Source organism: Colius striatus, chromosome 1 (assembly GCF_028858725.1).
Source record: "Colius striatus isolate bColStr4 chromosome 1, bColStr4.1.hap1, whole genome shotgun sequence".
Classification (NCBI taxonomy): Eukaryota; Metazoa; Chordata; class Aves; order Coliiformes; family Coliidae; genus Colius; species Colius striatus.
Genome location: NC_084759.1, coordinates 140,802,817 through 140,821,987, shown reverse-complemented (window position 1 = coordinate 140,821,987; position 19,171 = coordinate 140,802,817). Strand labels below are relative to the sequence as shown.

The window sequence follows — 19,171 nt, the reverse complement described above, 5'->3', positions numbered from 1 at the left end:
GTAAACTCATCAAGTCACATGTAACTATTTGGTGGCTCTGCTCCTATTTTATAGGGGAACCAATCACTGCAATAACTGCAGGTCTATGGGATTAAAAGCTCTCCCCAGCTGTAAAGCCTGAACTTCCTAAACAGGAAAGAATATAATGTTAAGAACATACATAAACCAGACTGCTCCAACAGTGTGCAAGAAGTATCTTCAGAGAAGCTCTCAGAAATGACATGCATGCCCTAATACTTGTTAAATTTCTTCAAATCCATTGTGCTCATTTGTTCTAGTAATGTTCTGAATGCCTTTGCAGTGCAAGAGAAAACCAGCTATGCAACAGGAAAGCTGAACATTGACACATTGTCAAGCTGAAAAAAACTAAAACTGAAATTTCACTTGCTCTGTTAGCATAGGGCACACTTGAGTTGAAACTTGTAAGCAGTAGAACAGTTTCAAAGAAACAATACATTCAAGATAAGTACATTTCTTCAGCACGCCAAAATGAATCTCCACTGCTTGACCATAACACTAGTGAGAATAAGCCTGGAAAAGGTAATCACAGTTTAAGCTGTAACTGTTGCTACACAAACATCTGAAAAGCAACTCAAAAGTCTTCCTAATGCAAACTGCAAGCACTGGATAGTACTACTCTAGACTCTATGCAACAATAATAGGAAATGGAAATATGTTGCTGTTTGCAATCAAAACATACAAAATTTGAACACACTGCAAACACTAATCATCTTCCAAATGGCCTCTCTTCCACAGAGAGGCTTCCATGGCTACCAACAGTGATAAAACCTCCTATGCAAAGCTGTTTCACTAAGTGCAGTCCTCCTCTCTCAAGGCCAAGATCTGAACTTCTGCTTCCCCCATCTCAGAACTGGCACTTACAGGAAAGGCACAAAGTAAATTACTCACTTTCTCTGATAACCATTCCACAGAGAGGAAGCTGTCTAGTGCTTAAATGATTACAGTGGGGCTTTTCCTTCCCACACTAACTAACCTTAGGCCTTCTCTCTGGATTTTCAAGTCTGACATTTCACTGGGGTCAGAGCCTTCAATTTCTCATCATGATTTTTCTTTTTCTGTGGAACAGACAGAACTTACAGCTCACCGTAGATACCTGAAAGTGAGAAGAAGCATGAAGCTGACATCTCCACAGGGTCCCAAAAGAGCCTCAATAGATCATTCAAATCCACATTTGTAAGTAAGGCCACTTGGAAAGATACAACTATCAGTCAAGTATAACAAAACTGATCTTCAAGAGTAGGGAACATACCTTTTGCTCAGAGATTCTGGTTGCAGCACTGCTTAGGCTTAGAGAATTCTTCTATAACATTTCCACATCAGAATGACTATGACAGCAAAGGATTAAGACCTCATCAAACAGGGAGACAGTAGATTCTTGCTATAACTACAACAGAGCAAAAGAAAAATGGGGAGAAGTGCCTTTCACTTATCCATAACCAAAGATCCAGAGTGCGTATGAAGACGTAACTCAATCCCTGAACAAAAATCTCCTATGCCTCCAGTCAAGAAACATAGTTCTGTCTTAGGTTTGTGGCCTCTGTTTTTACTGCCAAGACAGGAGAGTATTTTTCCTGACTTTACAAGAAGTTACAACAACAGAGCGTAGAATTGCCAGGGCACACAATTTTATTACTTTTTTTACCACTGCTGTTTACCAACAAAGCAGTTCAAGTTGTGCCTTCATATCCAACAAGTCAGCCATTCAAAAAGCCTCTACTCAGAATATGTGGAACATATCTCAGATGAGACCATGAAATAACAAGTCAGATCAGGAAAAGGAACACATCATTTTCTCATTTAAGTGCTTTAAAAGGTCAGAATTGAGCCTGAAAAAAAAGCCACCATACATAGTTCCTTCATCTGGCAAACTGCGTATTCTCGTATTTATCCCTTATGTTCCTAATCAGATCAGTCTAGGAGGTGTTTCAACTTCTTTTCAAGCCAATAGTGCCAATAGCCATCTAGGAATCATGTATTAAATATTCTTCTACAAAACCAGAGCCTGTGCTTTGCTCCCTCTCAATCAATCAGAAGTGTTAAAAACAGTTGTAAAAATCTGGAGTCTTTCAAATTTATGACAAAAATACAAGTCAGGTTTACTTTTGTGAATAAGCAAGCATACGAAGACAAAAGCCATATGAAGCTGTTCTGCCTAATTCCCTTCATAATGCAGTAGTACCAACTTTTTTTCCTTGTTACTCTGATTTTTAACCCTATTAAAACACCACGAGGCAGTAGAAAGAATTCCATGAATTTTCGAACATTAGCCCTGGCAAACTGAATTCCCTCTTTTGTACTAGTTAACTTGAAGTACATGGAAAAAGGTGTATGAGATGTTACCTAATAACTTGTGGAAGTAATTCCCATAAATAATTTGCAAGCAAGTAACTTTGTGGCCAGAGGGTGGGAGTGAGGGAGGGAAAGAACCACAGGAACAAACAGAGATGAATGCACTGGCCAATATTATAAAAGTATACCCGAGGGCATAGTGATTTCAAGGCAGGAAATCCACCCATTGGGAAACATCATAACTAGACGCAACGCACAGTCTCATACCAGAAGTAAGATGCTACATATTGCAATATGAGTGACTGAATCACTCACTGCCTTGCAAAAAAAAAAGGGTGACTATGTGCATAATGATCCTCAAATATCAACTCCAACTAAGTTAATTCCACATTACTGTTATTGGACTGCCTATTAATTAATGAGCTTCCACTGTATGAAATGGCTCATGCATTGATCTTTCCTGCCTCCAGGGATTTTTTTTACCTGTTGCAGTAAAATATCTTAAGAAACCAGCAGGTATAACTGCTGCCAGAATTAGTATTATACCAAAAGTTGTTACACTGCCTATTTCAGTACAGCTCCTAGTTTCAACTAAGAAGACCAGTGAAGCTCTACAGAGTCCAGGCACTGTTTAGTCATATAGCTAACATCTATTTTTTTTAAATGCAGTAGCTAGGAGGTTTGCAGGGGAGAATTTTAATTTAGCCCATACTCTGCACTCAATATCTCTGTGCATTACATTGACAAAGTCACTAAACAGTCACAAAACCAAGAATGTTATTCTTTGTTTCCTGAAAGAAAAACCAACAATGTTACAAAATTACAAAAGGGGCTAACAAATTAATAACTATGGGCTGGCCTGAGGAATAGAAGGCTTTAGGGGTAGAGTTAGAAGTATGAACAATGGAAACTTGCACACAAAAATAACAGAATAGACACCGAAACAACAGTTAAAAGATCATAGAATTATAGAATTGTAGGGGTAAGAAGAGACCATTAGTCATCACCCAGTCCAACTCCCCTGCTCAAGCAGGTCCACCTAGATCAGGTCACACAGGAACATGTCCAGGTGGAAGACCTCCAGAGAAGGAGACTCCACACCCTCCCTGGGCAGTCTGTGCCAGGGCTCCCTCACCTAGATAATAAAATAGTTTTTCCTTATGTTTTAAATGGAACTTTTTGTGTTCTAGCTTCTTTCCGTTACTCTTTTAAAAACAAGACTACCAAGAAAGACACAAGAGCAGAACATCGTATTCCCATTTTCCAGATTATCAAGATTCCGAGATAAAATCATGGAATTTACCCGAGTCTTTGTTTGCTCCTGCAACACTTAAATCAGAATAATAGTTGCACCAACAGAAATACTTCAGAATCAAATACTGAGGCTCTTGCTATAACATAATTTTGTTAAAGGAACACAAGTGTTTCATGGGGACCATATCAGGTATGACAGAAATTTCAGAAATATTACAGGTGTCAAGGAAGAGCTTCAATTACACTGTAGGCAGGCAAAAAAAACACATTTTGGAAGTGTTCTTATACCTAAATCCCAACTTCCAGCAGATCACATTTTGTAATGTAACTATGAATCACCACTCAAAAAAATAAGAGGCAAGCACAGAGGAGGGGGCACCTTTGACACAAAATGGGCTCAATACATACATGTCTAGAAATTACTGCCAATAGGCAGTCCAATGAAATTGGCAACTTCACCACCAGCCACACAAATTTTAAGTTGCAAAGTATATTATAAAGGGTTCTCAGGTTGACTCTAACACCATCCACTTTCCTACCTGTAGCATTGCTAGGCTTGCTTGCTTGAGGATGTAAACAATCTCAACACAAGAGTGGTTCCCATCCAAAAAGTCAACAAAAGGAAGTAGGAAGTTTTTATTAAGATCTTCAGCAAGTGTAAGTTATGCTTAAAACACCCCCTAGGGTTCCTGACTTGTTTGGGAAGGCAGAAAATTTAATTTTGCTTTTTAATACTGTTCTGCAAGTACACATTTGTACACACTGTATGTGCCAAGTGGAACAGTTATACACTATCACAATTTTCCCAGGCCTGCATCTATTCACACCCACACTAGTATCTTGCAAATCCATACCCATATGCATATGTAAAACCAGATGTAGGCTTCACTAGTATACACATAAATGTTCATTAGCTGCTATTCATGCCCACAAACATGTATATCACATCTGCAAGACAGTGAAAAGTTCACTCTTAATGTACTAATCTCAGGAATAGGGAGAGACCTAGATTCTTACCCTAACTATGTCTAAGCTTACAAAGGTCAACTATAATACAATAATGCTGCATTTCATTTATGTCCTTCCAAAAACTGAGTGGACACAGACTTTTAACCCTTTTGTAAAATGGTTGTAATGCCTAGAAATGAAAGAACTTCAGTGTAATGTTAAATCAATAATATTTTCACCAGTTGAAAGGGGAATGCTGCTTCCCTAGATAAGAACAGAGTACAGACAGGAATCCTGCAATGCTACAAATGCCTATCTAGAGAGCAAAGTACACAAGAATGACACAAAAGCAACTATCAATATCACTCCCCTGCATACTCCACCCCTGTTGGTACATAAGTTCCGTGGAACAGGAAAGACAGATGGGTCCTTCCTCTCCAGCTTTACTTCCTTTCAATTTCTGTTTTAGGCTTTGTTTAGCTGAGTAACAGTCAGAACCATCAAGGTTAGGACCTCTGATTTCTCACCAGCATTTATTTTAAGACTACACTGACTATGTCTGGTTTACACTCCTTCCCAGAACAGGCAGGGCATCTTATTTCAAGTCTCTGTGGAGAAAAAACTCCATTCCTGAAAGTGGCTGCTCATCTTTAAGCAATGAGACAAGTCACCTCCTGTTTTTCTCAGTATAGTGAGAGTTTTATTCAATTCCACCCAGCCACTTCACAAACAAGTCCTGACATATGGTCCATCCCTACTTATTTTTACATGAAAGCAACATCCTAAGGTCACACTGCAGTAAAAGGTGCCCTTCAGAATCAGTGCAAAGCTCTTGGAAAGAATCATGATGAGGCACTATATGGCTAGAAACATCAGTGTAACACAAATGAGTACTCCAAATAGTAATCTGAAAACTAGTTTTTAAAAAATAAACACAGCTTTTTAGTGCTCCGACATTTTACCAAGCTGCTCTTAATCACTAGTTCACAGGATAATGAAGTAACTTCGTCAATAATCAGAAGCCTCTAGTCCTTCACACATTCAGTGGTAATTAAGAACAAACAAGAGGCATATATTTTGCTAGTATAAATATTAAGAGGTTGTGTACAAGAAGAGGTAGTTTTTCATTGTAAAACCAGTTGATATAGGCAGAAATGACCACATTCACAAATGTACATGCACACCTGATGAAGTTCACCAAGCTAAGAGGGAAAGCAGACAGCAGCTAACAGAACAATACTTCCTGTCCAAAGTACTGCTCCCTTCATCTCTCAGCTGTGGTCCTGGAGATGCAGAACATGCTCAGAGCACAAGGCTAAAAACAAAAACCCTACACCTGAAAAATAATAAAATCACTATTTCTGTTGAGTGCTTATCGCACCTCATCTAACCACTCACTGCAATTTCTCTCCTTCATTAATTTGCATCTGTTGCATCTTTCTTCCACAGCAGCTGTAACCTTTTAACATTCCTCCTGAGAAAGTATTCCTCCTTTTTTCTCCACAGGTATCAAGTATGTCCTCCCAAATACAAGACCATCATGCAACAACTTTTCTTTGTCGTTCTGTGCTTCCCACTACACCCCAAACAACACTGACAGTAGTCCCTTCACCACCAAAGCACCCCTACTTGAGTAGTAATGCCATTAGGACAGCTATGGGACCCTACTGTAAACACAACCAGGTTCACTACCGTTTGTTTCAACAAGCTTATTTGTAAATCTACGTCAGTTTTCTGATGAGACTCTTCATGCACACCCAGACAGCTGTGCTGTGTGACAAGACAAGTGAATGCACCCGATGATAAAAAAAAAAAAAAACCAAACAGCTGGAGGTAGGGTCACAGCTTAAGGCACTCCTAAAAAATCCACCCTTTGTAATTGTTTTCCTCTTGTATTTAGCATTAATGATTGCTTCTATTGTTTCAGATTTGAAGAACCTGAGGGCCTTAAAGTCTGTCTGCTTACTGAAAAGGAACACACTTCACTGAACAATATAGCTATAGGAAAGCTGTATCTGTTTAGAGAACAATGAACAGTTGTCCTGATTTAGAATCTTCAGATCTGTGATGTCACTACTATCAATACTTAAACCAAGAGGTAAAAAAAAAAAAACAACCACTGCTCTAACACCAAGCACAATATTCAGTTTACCCCATTGACTCTGCAGTAACAGAGCTTAATCAAGAAAAGTCCTGGTTTTAATAATGCTGCCATACCAAAATGATTCTTCCTTTCCCTGGTAAGTGAAAAGCATAAGTCAAGCAAGAAAGGAATTTTGTTTATTTGCTTCCAGAGTTGCCTTTTTATTTAAGAAAACACAATGGAAAGCTTAAAAATCTCAGAAGAATGAAGCAGACAACAGTGCCCTAAGGGAAAGGGAAAGAACACAGAGGCCGTGCTCCAACAGCAGGCAAGAATTATTTACACTGTAGATCACTAAGTGGTGCAGATCCAAAGCCCCCCCCAACCCAAAAGTATATACTTATGATTATATATAGGCCATCTTCTCAATAGTTGCCATTTTACAGTACACCTGCTAAGTATCTATTTCCCCTTGTTTGTGAAAAAGTCAATTTAATACCCACAAAAAGAGACTCATAACATCTTTCAAGAGCCTGGAAACAGAAGTAGTCGCAAGTTCACATACAAAGGGCATCAAGTATTAGTTATGACACTTTCCTTGAAAAATCAAAATGGATCTCTGAAGAGATGCAGGAATTTAAACTCTCCCTGCCAACAAAAGGGCCTCACAGAACGTATTTTCCTAAATACTACTCACACATGGATTGTTTCACTGAGGCAGACATTCAAGGTCACTCAGCCCCCCAGAACTTACTTTGTCCCCTAGCTGGTTTCTGTTGATCCTCAGGTACGAGACCCTTAAAACCTTTTTCTCTTTTCATAACATCATGTCCAAGCATTAACATCAAAGCCTGTTACAATTTGCAGGCTCTAGCATTAACAAATGCTTTGTCCTACATTTACCCAAATTCTCAGTAACAGGACTGCTATTTAACGGATACCCCCTCCCATCTTGGTACAACGTATGCCACATACCAGATGTTCACTCACCCAGGAGCTCACAACCTGCCACCAAGGAGAAAAAAGGGTGGGCAACAGCTCTCAGTTCTTCTGTCTGTGGCTGAATAGTGTTCTCCCTCCCGTGTGCTGCATTCTGTGCAGCCACTGCAGCGCTCAGAGCAAGCAGACTCACAGGAGCAGCTGGAAAACAGCCTCCCATCTTCAAAGCTGAACATAAGTGTCCATCCCAGATTAGGGTGGTTCTTTCACAGTAAACGTATCATCTACAGATCCCTTAGCTAGAGGGTGGGTTACAGTGACAAGTGGCCATTGGAAGGTGGCAACTGGAGCGAGATAGAAGAATAAGCCAGAAAAATTCTGTGTGCGTCTGTGTGTGTGTGTGTGTGTGTGTGTGTAGGAAGGGAAAAGAATAAGTGGAGCAAATAATGAGTGAAAGAATGAAGTCAGAACACAAAGAAAATTTACTGAACAGACTATTTGTGCTGCTGACCTCAGTTCATTCCCCTCCAAGTTTTAACTCCTTAGGATCAGGGTCTTGCTTAAGAGAGAAATAAGGTCATTTCTACCACTAGCCCCCCTCATAACCATTCTAAGATAAAACTAGACCCTGTAGGTGAGGACTTGCTCCTGTGGCTCAGTTTCAGTGCTCTTGTAAGTTGTCATGAATTAGAATATGCTTACCAAAAGCCTGGTCAGCCCCTTACTTTTCTCCTCCTCCACCTCTAAACCTTTGAATCCAGGCTTGAAGGGGTGGCTAGGGTTCATGCCCCTGCTATTCTTAAGACCTTCACAGAAAGATTTTTTTCTGCAGTACCTAAATATTATCAGCTCATAAAAAGTTAATACCTGCCAAACATTCCTTTCCACAACAAGGACTGCTGCATGCAAGTTAATCTCACACCCATGACCTTGTTCTTGCCACTTATGAAAGATTTTGCCATCACAACTGAAACTCCACAGACAGTGCATGTGTTTGCTGCACGCAACTGCGGTGTAAACTCCATTATGTCACAGCAACTTGCACTCTGTACAACAGAAGCTATCAAATGAGAACACTAATATATTTTGCATTTCTGTTTGGGGAAACAGAATAACCTATTTTTTATAACTGAAAATATGAATCTTTTTTTTAAGCCATTACTGCATTTGAGAACAAGATTACAGAATCTAATTACTCTCACATTCACTGACGCTTACAAATAATATTGCCTTCATATTGGAGCCTACATGATAAAGCAAGCAGCAAACTCCAGTAAAATTGTGCAATATGTGGTATAATTTAGCTGTAAATGCCATGATTGTGTTACATGGCCTGGAATTTAGTTTACAGCACTGAAAACACTTTCTAACCCATATAACTCTAAAGAAGCTTTTCCAAATACAAGCCAAAGAGCCTGACCTTGTAGATGGGCTGAAAGCTGCTCTCATTCTTCTGTCATAGGAATTAAAACTGAGCATTTGCAATTGCCAGTGTAGCAAATGAAGCACAATTCTAGTAAATAAATCAATCTAGCTTAAGCTAAGACAGCTGTTAGAAGGACCATGCTCAGCTATCCACTCTTGTGAATCATTTCCTGAATTGCCATAATTAGCACAGCATTGTAAGGCAATTCATCCTCAAATCCAACAGAAGAAATTAACACTCGTCTTAATTCACTGTGCTCATCTCACAGTACTTCATTCCCACTTAGTCCATTTCAGAGTCTTCCCTTCAAGATCCACCTCTGTTGAGACACTTACAGGAAAACAAACAACCGAGACCAGCCAGTATGCAGCAGCCACGGGCCTGTTGGGTCAACTCTGAGCTATGCACCTTGAAACTACTCTGCCATTCTCTCCAATCCTCTCTTCACTATCGTCCGTTTCAGCTTTGTTGAACTTCATATTTCTGAAATTCCTTGCTTTCTTAAAAGTCTACAACCAAAGTACCACACCTGATAGATTAATTGACCAGCAGATGGCTGTGAGAAAGCACCACACCTGTAAGTTATCATGGTGATTTGCATTAATGCATTATAAACAACTCACAATCATTGTCCTCCACCCGCAAAAAAAGCCTTGACTACCTTTGATGTTTTCCTGCACATTGGTAGATCTCTATAGCTTTATGAAACCTTATAACTTTTCTCACCCTTGGAGATCCAGACCCTTGATATCACAAACCTTGAGCTCATTGAGAGACTGATGAAGCATAAAATAAGCCTAGTTTAACAGTCAAATGAATAACAAAGGGTCTTCTGTCACAGGTGAAGAGTATAGGAATAGAGCAGTGAAAGAATAAGAACTTGGAAAACGATAAACCCTTATACTTGGAGGTGACATTCTGCAACATTTGATTAATCATTTACCAGTGATGTGGTATGATTTCAAATGAATGCAATAACTTCATTAATTGTTGTACTGACACAAGTCATCTGAAGACTTTAAGAAAATTATATAAAGCAGAACTGCTACAGTGCTGCAGGAGTACAACACAATAAGGAAACCTGATCTCTTGAAAAACATTTTCTTTTACATTTTTGGGCACAGGGTAAACAGTCAAGACCCCATGTTTTTGGCATAAAGACAATGACTTACAAAATGTTTCTCCTCAATTAAAGTAAAGTTATTTTCCTTGTGTAATAGCACCTCATTGCTCCATAGAAGCAGTCCCAAGGTGATTATCTCAAGATGCAGCCCTCATCTTAAGATGGAAGAATTAATCACAGGTGAAAATAAGCCATCTTTTTATAGCAGAGAATGAAGGATAGTGCACAGCAGTTCCTGAATAAAACATTTGATTTTGACAATATTTCAGTTTGGTAATGTCCACAATTTAAACTAGAGGAATTTTGAGGAAGAAAATTACAAAGTAAACAAGTCATATTCTAGAACACAATTTCACCAACACTTTCAGCTAGCTTTAGAGAATAGCAAAATACTAAAGATAAATAGATTTTTTTTTTTCAATTTACCCTTTTAGAGGACTACTTAACTCTTTAATTTCTTCTATCACTGCAACATTTTAGAAGACTGTTGCTTCAGTAACTATTTAAAAATAACTCTCCCAAGAGCACACAGCACTAACAACATGCCTCTCCAGACCGATGAGACATCTAGAAAATTGTCCACAAAAGGGCACATTAGCAGAAGAATTCTGCTACAGAGGAAGCAAACATCTCAAGTGACACTCTCTGAGCAATTTAGCTGTTTTAGATCACAGCTGAGACTACACCGTTTCTGTATTAACATTAACCAATTCCTCTCCAAGAAAATAATTCAACAAACTGCACAGCTAATCTAGTCTATGAGACTTGCCCTGGATGCATTCTATGTTCCTACTGGCCCCCCCCCATTAAGAATAGGCTATGGCTACTGCTAGCAAAATTCAGTAGTTTCTCCATTACATCAGTAAACTGGGGGCGGGGGGAAAATGCCTGTGGGGAACATGAAACATGTAGGAGGAGGAAATCAGAAGGAATACAGAATAACCAACAATAATGGTGTCCAGTGCTCTCTGATGGCACTCAAAAAAAGCTAGTTTTCCTCCAGCACCATGACGTGATACACACAAGACACCTGAAACATAGCCCATCATTGCTGGGATGCCAGACTCCCTACCCAGGGCTACTGAAGTTCAGTCTAACTGTGGCCAGAAGAAGGTTATGCATCTTGGTGAGATACTGGGTAAGAAGGATACAAAAAGGAGGGATGGGAGGGAAAAGGACAGTCAAAAACCCAACAAGCAGACTTAGAGGAGAGGAGATGAGAAAGCGGCTACATGTTGCACACGCTGCATAATCATCAAAGATCTCCCTCTTGTCCTGAATGGAACAGAGGTCAGGAGATTCCTCCCTCCCTCAAGAATCACAACTGCACATATACTCATGACTACAACTGTATGAAGGACTTCATCAGCAGACTGTGGAACTGGTCCAGCATAGAAGTTGGTCACCTGAAAACCTTCTGTCTCTTCTGATTTTTGTTAAATCCCATCACCAACTGTGTGAAGAGGATATTAGACCAGGGAAACGGAAAAAAAGTGTTGTACAAGTGCAGAGAGGTGTCTGAGAGACTGTTCAGAAGCAAGTCCACTCAACGTCAGGAAGCCTGACCACATTGAGTGGAGCTAGAGATGAGGGAGGATGTGGCAGGGACATTCACCCTGAATGCAGACTAGTTACTTCAAGATAACTACATACATGTGTTACCTCGCAGATACATACCTCCTCATAAGAGGAGCATAAGAATGACTTGCAGGTTGGTTCACATCCTGAAATAAATACACTAATATTGTCTTCAATATGCTGAACTATAAGCTTCTCACTATTTGCCATTCTAAACATCAACAGAAACACTGTATCTGCTTTCTTCCACTCTCATCTGCCTCATTTAAGAAAAATAAAGCTTAGAGTAGGGTCTTTTTTACTATGTTCCAATACAATATTTAGCACAGCAGAGTCCTGGATGGGCCCCTAAGCACACGTAACAACAGGTATTATATGTAATGCAAAAGCAGCAAGAGAAGTATAAAGTACAATGATGGGCTCAGCTGCAGCCCCATCTGTCTTTTCTCTGAAGGAACACTGAATACCATCACTGTGGAGAATTATGGTTAATTCCTTCACTTTCACATGAACAAGGTCCCGAAGCACTGGAAACAGACCAGGTATTACTGACACTCAGTCTATATCTCCTGGATGTGTAAGCAGTGCTACTCTCCCTAGAAAGTCCACAGTATGTTTGGATGTTGTTTATAAGCAGCAAGATAAATGACACGAGATCTAGAAGGAACTTGAAATACCCAGTGTGAGGCACTGGCCTTTCCCAGGCTCACCAAGGAAACTACACACAATGGCTAACTCCAAATCGGTCTGTCTTTACAATTAACACAGGAAGAGGCACAGCTCTAAAGAATTCTGAATGGGAGTCTCATTTAATTAGTGATTTAGCATGACTAAGTGAATCATCAAAAGCATGACACGTTCTTCAAATCTGTTTACCCTTCCTGTCTTAGTCTAATCTGGCTTTTCTTTCTCAAACTGAGCAGAACTGTTTATAGCAGATGGAATACCACACATAATGTACATGGACTGTTATTAAAGAAGTAACTTTCTCCTAAAAAAAAATAATTAATGAAACATTGTTGGATTTGACTATTTAAAGTAAGACTACTAAGCAAACACCTGCCTCTGTTCGTCACTTCTGTGCAGATCACCACACAACAAAGGAGTGAGAAAGTCTACTGTCCTCTTTGTTTTCTCAGTCACATAACCATGATGTTGCAAATGTTGGAAGACACTTCTCAACACAAGATCCAGAGTAGCCCATTACATGGTTATCGCTGGACTGATCAACTGATTTTGATAACTGGGTTAGAGCCAAGTTTAGTTTCTTGTTGCCTTTAGACTCATTTCTTTAATGAAACCTGGAAAAAAAAGGTAAGCAAGTATTAAACAATGCATGTGGCTACAAAATGCAGTATCTCACTAAAAATGAGCAGGGTTTACATTATTCTTGTCATGTCTAGTGAAAACAGAAGCTCTTTTTAACAATTGCGTAAGTACACACGCCATATTCAGAAACACTAAGAGTGGGGCAAGAAGAACCTCCCAGCCATTCCGTTAAACCAAGGCAGCTCCACCAAGGTCATAAAAAAAGATAGTGATGTTAGATAGGAATCACATGGCCACAAGTCCTTTTACTTGCATGGCACAGATAACAAGATACAATCCCACAAAAATGCTGCTGTTCTGCCTACATTTTAACTTGTAGTGAGAAGTCTCCCCACAGACTCAGGGTAAAGTGATCTTAATTTAAAGGGAGGTCACTAGAAAAGTGATGCTATCCATTGAGTCACTTCAGTTCAAAAGTTACTTAGAAGAGTAGAAGATTATATGCTAGGACTTTCTCAGACACGCCATCCAAAGTTCATTCCAAAGCATCTTGCAGACATGATGATAAAGCGTATAACTAAGTAAAGCTTGAAAGGAAGAGATTTATTAAAAGTCTTCGGTGCACTGAAATGTCCTCTTCCGTCAACCACATCAGCTCTCAGCAAGACTTGCCTCACTTCAAAGCACTGCATATTCAGAGGAATTATTTCTAAACAGCAGGGCAGAAAGCAGTAATACAGAACAATTTTCCTGCTGGCCAAAGAGGAAGCTGATGCAATAAATGGGTTATTTCCCAGATTTTAATTAAGCTGTACAACTGGAATCCTATTGCAGGCAAACACAGCAAGACCCATATCATAAGACAAATATTCCTGGATTGATGTTGGAAACATCAAGAAACAGAAAACTGCAATATTTTACCTTTGTTTTTGTAGGATAAAAATACACTGGTTTGTATCCTACAACATTTGAGATCATTAGTTTAATCCAGAACTCCAGTATATAATATGCCACATAGGAGCAGAACAAGAAAACGCATCTCTCGCACACAGAGACTCCAACTCAAAGGATGAGATCACTGCTGGACAGCGGATCCAAAGAAAGAAAGGAGAACAGTAAAAAGGCAAAAAAGACGAGCAGTGACCTCAGTTCGCTGCAGGCTGTTCTGGTTCAGTCAGCTCATGGCAGGAGAAGGCATTAAGAATTTCTCTGAAGGCAGAAGATGAGGTGGCTTCATAGATGTTTATGGGACTCTTCATGACGGGTGAAAAGTATCCACCTGCCACTCCTCTTTCAGGATAATCAAGGTAAAGGAAGGTAAAGGTTTAGTGAATGCATAAAAATTAGCAGTATTAACAGGTGGGACTTCATGTCAAATTCTCCACAACACGCCACTCTACATGACAGTCAAAAAGGGCCAAGAAAATTAGCTTATGTCTGTAGTTGTAGGACCACACATAGGAACAATCTGCTAAAAAAAGTCTTGACAGCAAGCAAAAAAAAAAAATCACTTTCGGTAAAATTGCTCATTCTTTTGAACAGTTGAGTGTCAAGAAGAAATCCAGACAAACTGAAGGCAGCCTGGACCAGTTTTAACCACATGGCTAGACACAAAAGATCGTATCTCAAAGATGTTGTGGAGAAAGAATGAAAAAGGTTAACATATAACCCAGATAAAGATCTGGGGAGAAGGCAGAGATGACAAGCTGAAAGAGACAGGAATGTAGTTACAAAGTTTTCCTCACAATTTCCATAGCTTTCTTCAGTGTCTCTCCTCAAAAATGAAATGCAGTTTCTCATGTTTCTATTGCAAAACACAACCATTTCAGAACAGATGATCTCTATTGGAGCAACCAGGTTTCTGTCTTCAGGAAAAACGTACAATGGTATTGCACACCTTTAGCGGGAAAGTTATGAACTCTCCCTCAGGAAGTGTGGAATGAAATAGGTTTCTCTTTCCTGAAACTGAAATAATTCTATTGTTAATTTACTGCTGTCTACACAGAGCAAGAACTTGAATTTCCCTTCCTAGTCTTACTGAATACTTTTGAACAAATTTCAGTACCTCAGAAAAGAGACAAACACACCCTTCAGTTTCCTTTTGCTACCAAGCTAAATAATTGCTGTCTGATTAAACTTTAAAAGAAAAAGCAGAGAGGAAGTGTCAGAAGAGAGGCTGCTCACACAGGTAAGGAGCCTTCCTTTCCTTGAAGTTGTTTCCCATACCTGGACACTGAATTTCTATCACAAGCCACTCCATATATGAAGAGAATTGCAGCACCTCTTCAAATCAAGATACAATGCAGGTAGGAGAATGAGAAGAGCTTTGATCCATGTCAGCTTACTGGTTATACAAAGAAACCAAACACTGTTAGAGCCCCATCAATTAGGGATTTCAATTACCTCAAAATTAGGAGACTGCAGGGCCAGAAAACAAACAATTTGGTGACTACATGCCCCAAACAGATGGGATCCAAATGTTTTCATACCTTTCACAAACACTATCTAGGTGCAGACCTCATTCCTCAGAGTGTGAGTTCTTGGGTTCTCCTAAATGCACTTTCTCCTTTCTCCCTGCCCCTTGTGCAATTACAGCAGAAGATGTCATTCAGCTGGAGGAGAAAAGAGGAAAAAAAGGAAGGAAAGGGTTGTGATTTGATATTCCTACACTAGCTTATCTTTTGCTCTGTTCTCCACCATTTTAGACTTCCCTCCTACTAAAGAAAGCGTCTACCTCTCGTATCTTATCACACCGTTTCAAAATAGCAGCATGAACATCAGATCAGTTTCAGTGCTGCTTTATTTCCACCTATCAAATAATGAGCAGCATCTCTGCAGGTGACAGCTCAGTTACATCCTGCTACTTTGGCTATGGTGCTGCTGGGAGACCTAAGAAGACACAAGGAAGGCTCCCTGATGGAGCTCACATAAAAACCCGCTTTGTGGATTTACCAGCCGCAACTTTCCCCTCCTCTTCCCTCTTTTAAATGTAAGGCGAGATTATCTTTAGGATCTGCTACAGTAAAAGCATTTGCCCCAGAAAACTCTCTCGGATAACATCCACACTAGGAATACCTCAGTAGTATTAAACAATTGTACAGCACACGAGCAAAGTTGCATTTCATCCCCACGTATTCACAACAGACCACAGTGTTAAGCCCTTATCACACATGTGTACCTTACTTGTGCAACTGAACCTGTGCAAGAACCTTACGTACAACACAGCATTCTCCTGACCAACAGACACATTGACAGAAGACAGTGGTGTAGCCCTAGCTTCAGCCATAATTGACAGGATTTTTCCACCCCACGATGTTAAAGATGTACATCAACTGGCAGAGAACAGGTTCCTAAAACATCAGGGTTGGAAGGTACATGGCAGGAACAAGCTTTGGCTGACCTGTTATCACAGCTGCCTAAGCCTTCTCTAGAATAATAGCAAGAAAGCCATAACACCAAAGAAAGTCTGGGCACACACTCTGCTGTTGCTTTGGGTCACAACTGCCTGTGACATGGTCAAAAGAGAGTGGAAGTTTTCTGTCTCGAGAGTCAGCAGCAGCACGGACAGTTCTCTCTCTCCCTTTACCTAGAGCTACCCCGAATACTGCTCTGAGATTACAGGGGCAAGAAAGCTCTTGTGTTTGCAAAGGAGAAAAAAACCCTAATCCATTCATGGATTACTTAAGTGACTGAGAATTCATTTTGAAACCCTGCTAGATGAGAGAAACATATCTAAGGACCAATTCTGCCTCAGCTTTCTCTGAAAGCATCATGATATCAGCTCTGCGTTACCATGTGTCCAACAACAACCGAGTTCTCTCATGGAAAAGTAACAGCACTGTAGTCTTTATGAAAGGAGAACTGCACCTGCAAAATAACTAAGATTTCTCATGTGAGGCATGTTTGCGGGATATTTGAAAGCCAGAGAAGCAAAAAAGCTTAGAATGAAGTGTCATCCTGATCTCAACCAGCTGTGTTTAGGTTTACACCAGGAATATACAGTCAAATACTATTTACAGATCCTTTCTTAACACATGGTGAGGAACAGGATTTGTATTCAAATTTATTGAAACTTGAAATTCAGATACGTATCATTCACAATCAGTATAACTATTCGCTTTTTCTGCACAAGCACTTAAGAAAAGTTTACAGATTTTTTTCATGGCTGCCCAGTAACATTTAAGAGGAGTTCCCCTGTTCATTAATTTAAGAACTAGAAGATTTCCAGCTTCATCAATTAGCTAGAAGATGCACCTTCCAATGATAATTTAAGATACCGATGAAGAATAGTATATGTAGCTATATCCATCTGTGTTCTTGGACACAAGTACTTTAGCAAACTGCAAACTGAACACAAACATATCAGTTTTCTTAGTGTAACTCTTTTGGCTGCAGATGAACATGGAGTTGACTTTTGGCTTAATGGGGCACTGTCACCTGCAATCTAACTCTAAATCTAGTTTTGTGCAAGTAAGCTTTTGCAGATTCTTAGACCACAAGAAATATTCCCATGATTAAAGAATTTCCATGCAGAAGTTATTTTTACCAAATACATCCCAGTATACCAACCCAAACACAAGTATTTGAAAATGTGACAGTGAAAATATTAGTAGAAGCTCCATATTCTCTAGAAGAAACGCAGAAAACAGTATTTGCATAATTATTGGGAAGTCTATTTCAAGTAAGTTCTTGGTTATATATAGAAAATATTGTTTGCTGAGTTTTTTCAAGATGTCAACCTGGAGCTTTCAAAGTTTGTAACTAAAATAGGCCCTAATGGACAGTCAGTTTCTGTATATCCACCATGTCCAGTGAGAGGCCGTTTATTTGCTCAGCTTCCCCTAAGCCTCCTCCACTAGTACTGACCTAGTACATTTAAAGCACAGAACAACTAAGATCCCAAATTTTAAGTCTTTAATGCTCAAGAGAGATCTTCCACAGATTCTTCACGTTGTTAACCTTTCAAAGAAGTGCAACAGAAACATCCATTTTTGTAGCACCAAACAGTACTCCTCCACCTCAACAAGTTACCAACAATTGCTCGCCAGCAGTAACATTATAGATGACTGCATGAGGCACGAGATGACTTCTTCAGAATATAGAATGAAGTTGTTACAGTGAACACATAATCAGGTTATTACAAGAGAAGAAACCCTACATTTAGGAGAAGTTACCCTTGTTAACTATTCTAACACCATAAACACACCTTAGGACACCAGCCTGCAGAGATTAAGTCTGTATCATGACAATAACAACAATAAAAATCAAAACCAAATAACAACAAAGCACAACAGTTTAGAGACAAAGTATTAGAAAGCAGGACATCCCTTGTATCGAACACGTCTAGAATAAAAATATAAAGGCTTAGGTCTCAAGTCAGGGGTCTATGTAACACGAAGACAGTACACACAACGTCTCCCGTGGGAGCGTCACAAGGTCTCTGAGGACGGGAAGCACCAGGAGTGCTTTATGGCACCGTGTCAGTCATGGCTGTAAAGCATACCCACGGTGTGACCTGCCCGTGCGGCAGCTATCAGTGATAAGGTCGAGGAGGGGGAGCAGTGCACTCTATCGAGGCGCCCCGACGTGACTGGCTCGCTAGCGCGGGTCCCCGCCGCCCTCCTGCAGGTAGCCCGAGCGCAACACATACAGCCACCGCCGCCTCCTCCTCCCAGTCTGGACAAGGGGATGAGGCATCCCAGTACCTTTCGCTGAGCCGCCCACCTCCGGTGAGGGCACGCTCGGGGGCCCTCGGAGCGGACACTCGGCCACCACCGCCTCGTTGCCCCCCAGCGCCGAGCCGTGTAATCGGGTCGAGGAGCCACAAGGACCTGCCGCCCAGGGGATCGGGTTTCGGGACCATGCCCTGCCGCCCTGTGCCAGCCCCAGCCGCGGCCGCTCCCTCCTTACCCGCACGGCCCCCGCCCCGGTGCCGCGCAGGGACCCCTGCGCTGCTGCCAGAGCCCGGGGCGCCGCGCCAGGCCGCTCCCTGGGCGATGCCAAGAGGTATAGCGGATCCTCCTCCGCAACCATCGCCACTAACGGCAGAGACGCCTCCCCCCGCCCGCCCAGGCAGCGGCCACCCCACCTGCCGCGCCGCGCCGGAGCGCGTCTTCCTCTCCTCTCGGGGGGCGGCAGCGGAGGAGGAGGAACCCCGCTACCACCGCACTTGCCTTCGCCTCATGCTGCTGCGGGGACGGCGGTCGCACGGCTGGTGAGGGCCGATGTGGCTGCGCCGTGG

At 40.9% G+C, this 19,171-nt stretch overlaps 1 protein-coding gene across 5 annotated transcripts in view; it reads right to left on the bottom strand.

Moving 5' to 3' along the window:
- Positions 1–18,719, bottom strand: part of MICAL3 (microtubule associated monooxygenase, calponin and LIM domain containing 3) — a 162,705-nt gene extending 143,986 nt beyond the window's left edge. For all 5 annotated transcript variants that reach the window (XM_062009811.1, XM_062009781.1, XM_062009786.1 and 2 more), the window contains exon 1: positions 18,636–18,719. The gene's annotated coding sequence lies outside the window, so the exon portion shown is untranslated. The remainder of the gene's footprint in view (positions 1–18,635) is intronic.
- Between the last annotated feature and the right edge of the window lie 452 nt (positions 18,720–19,171).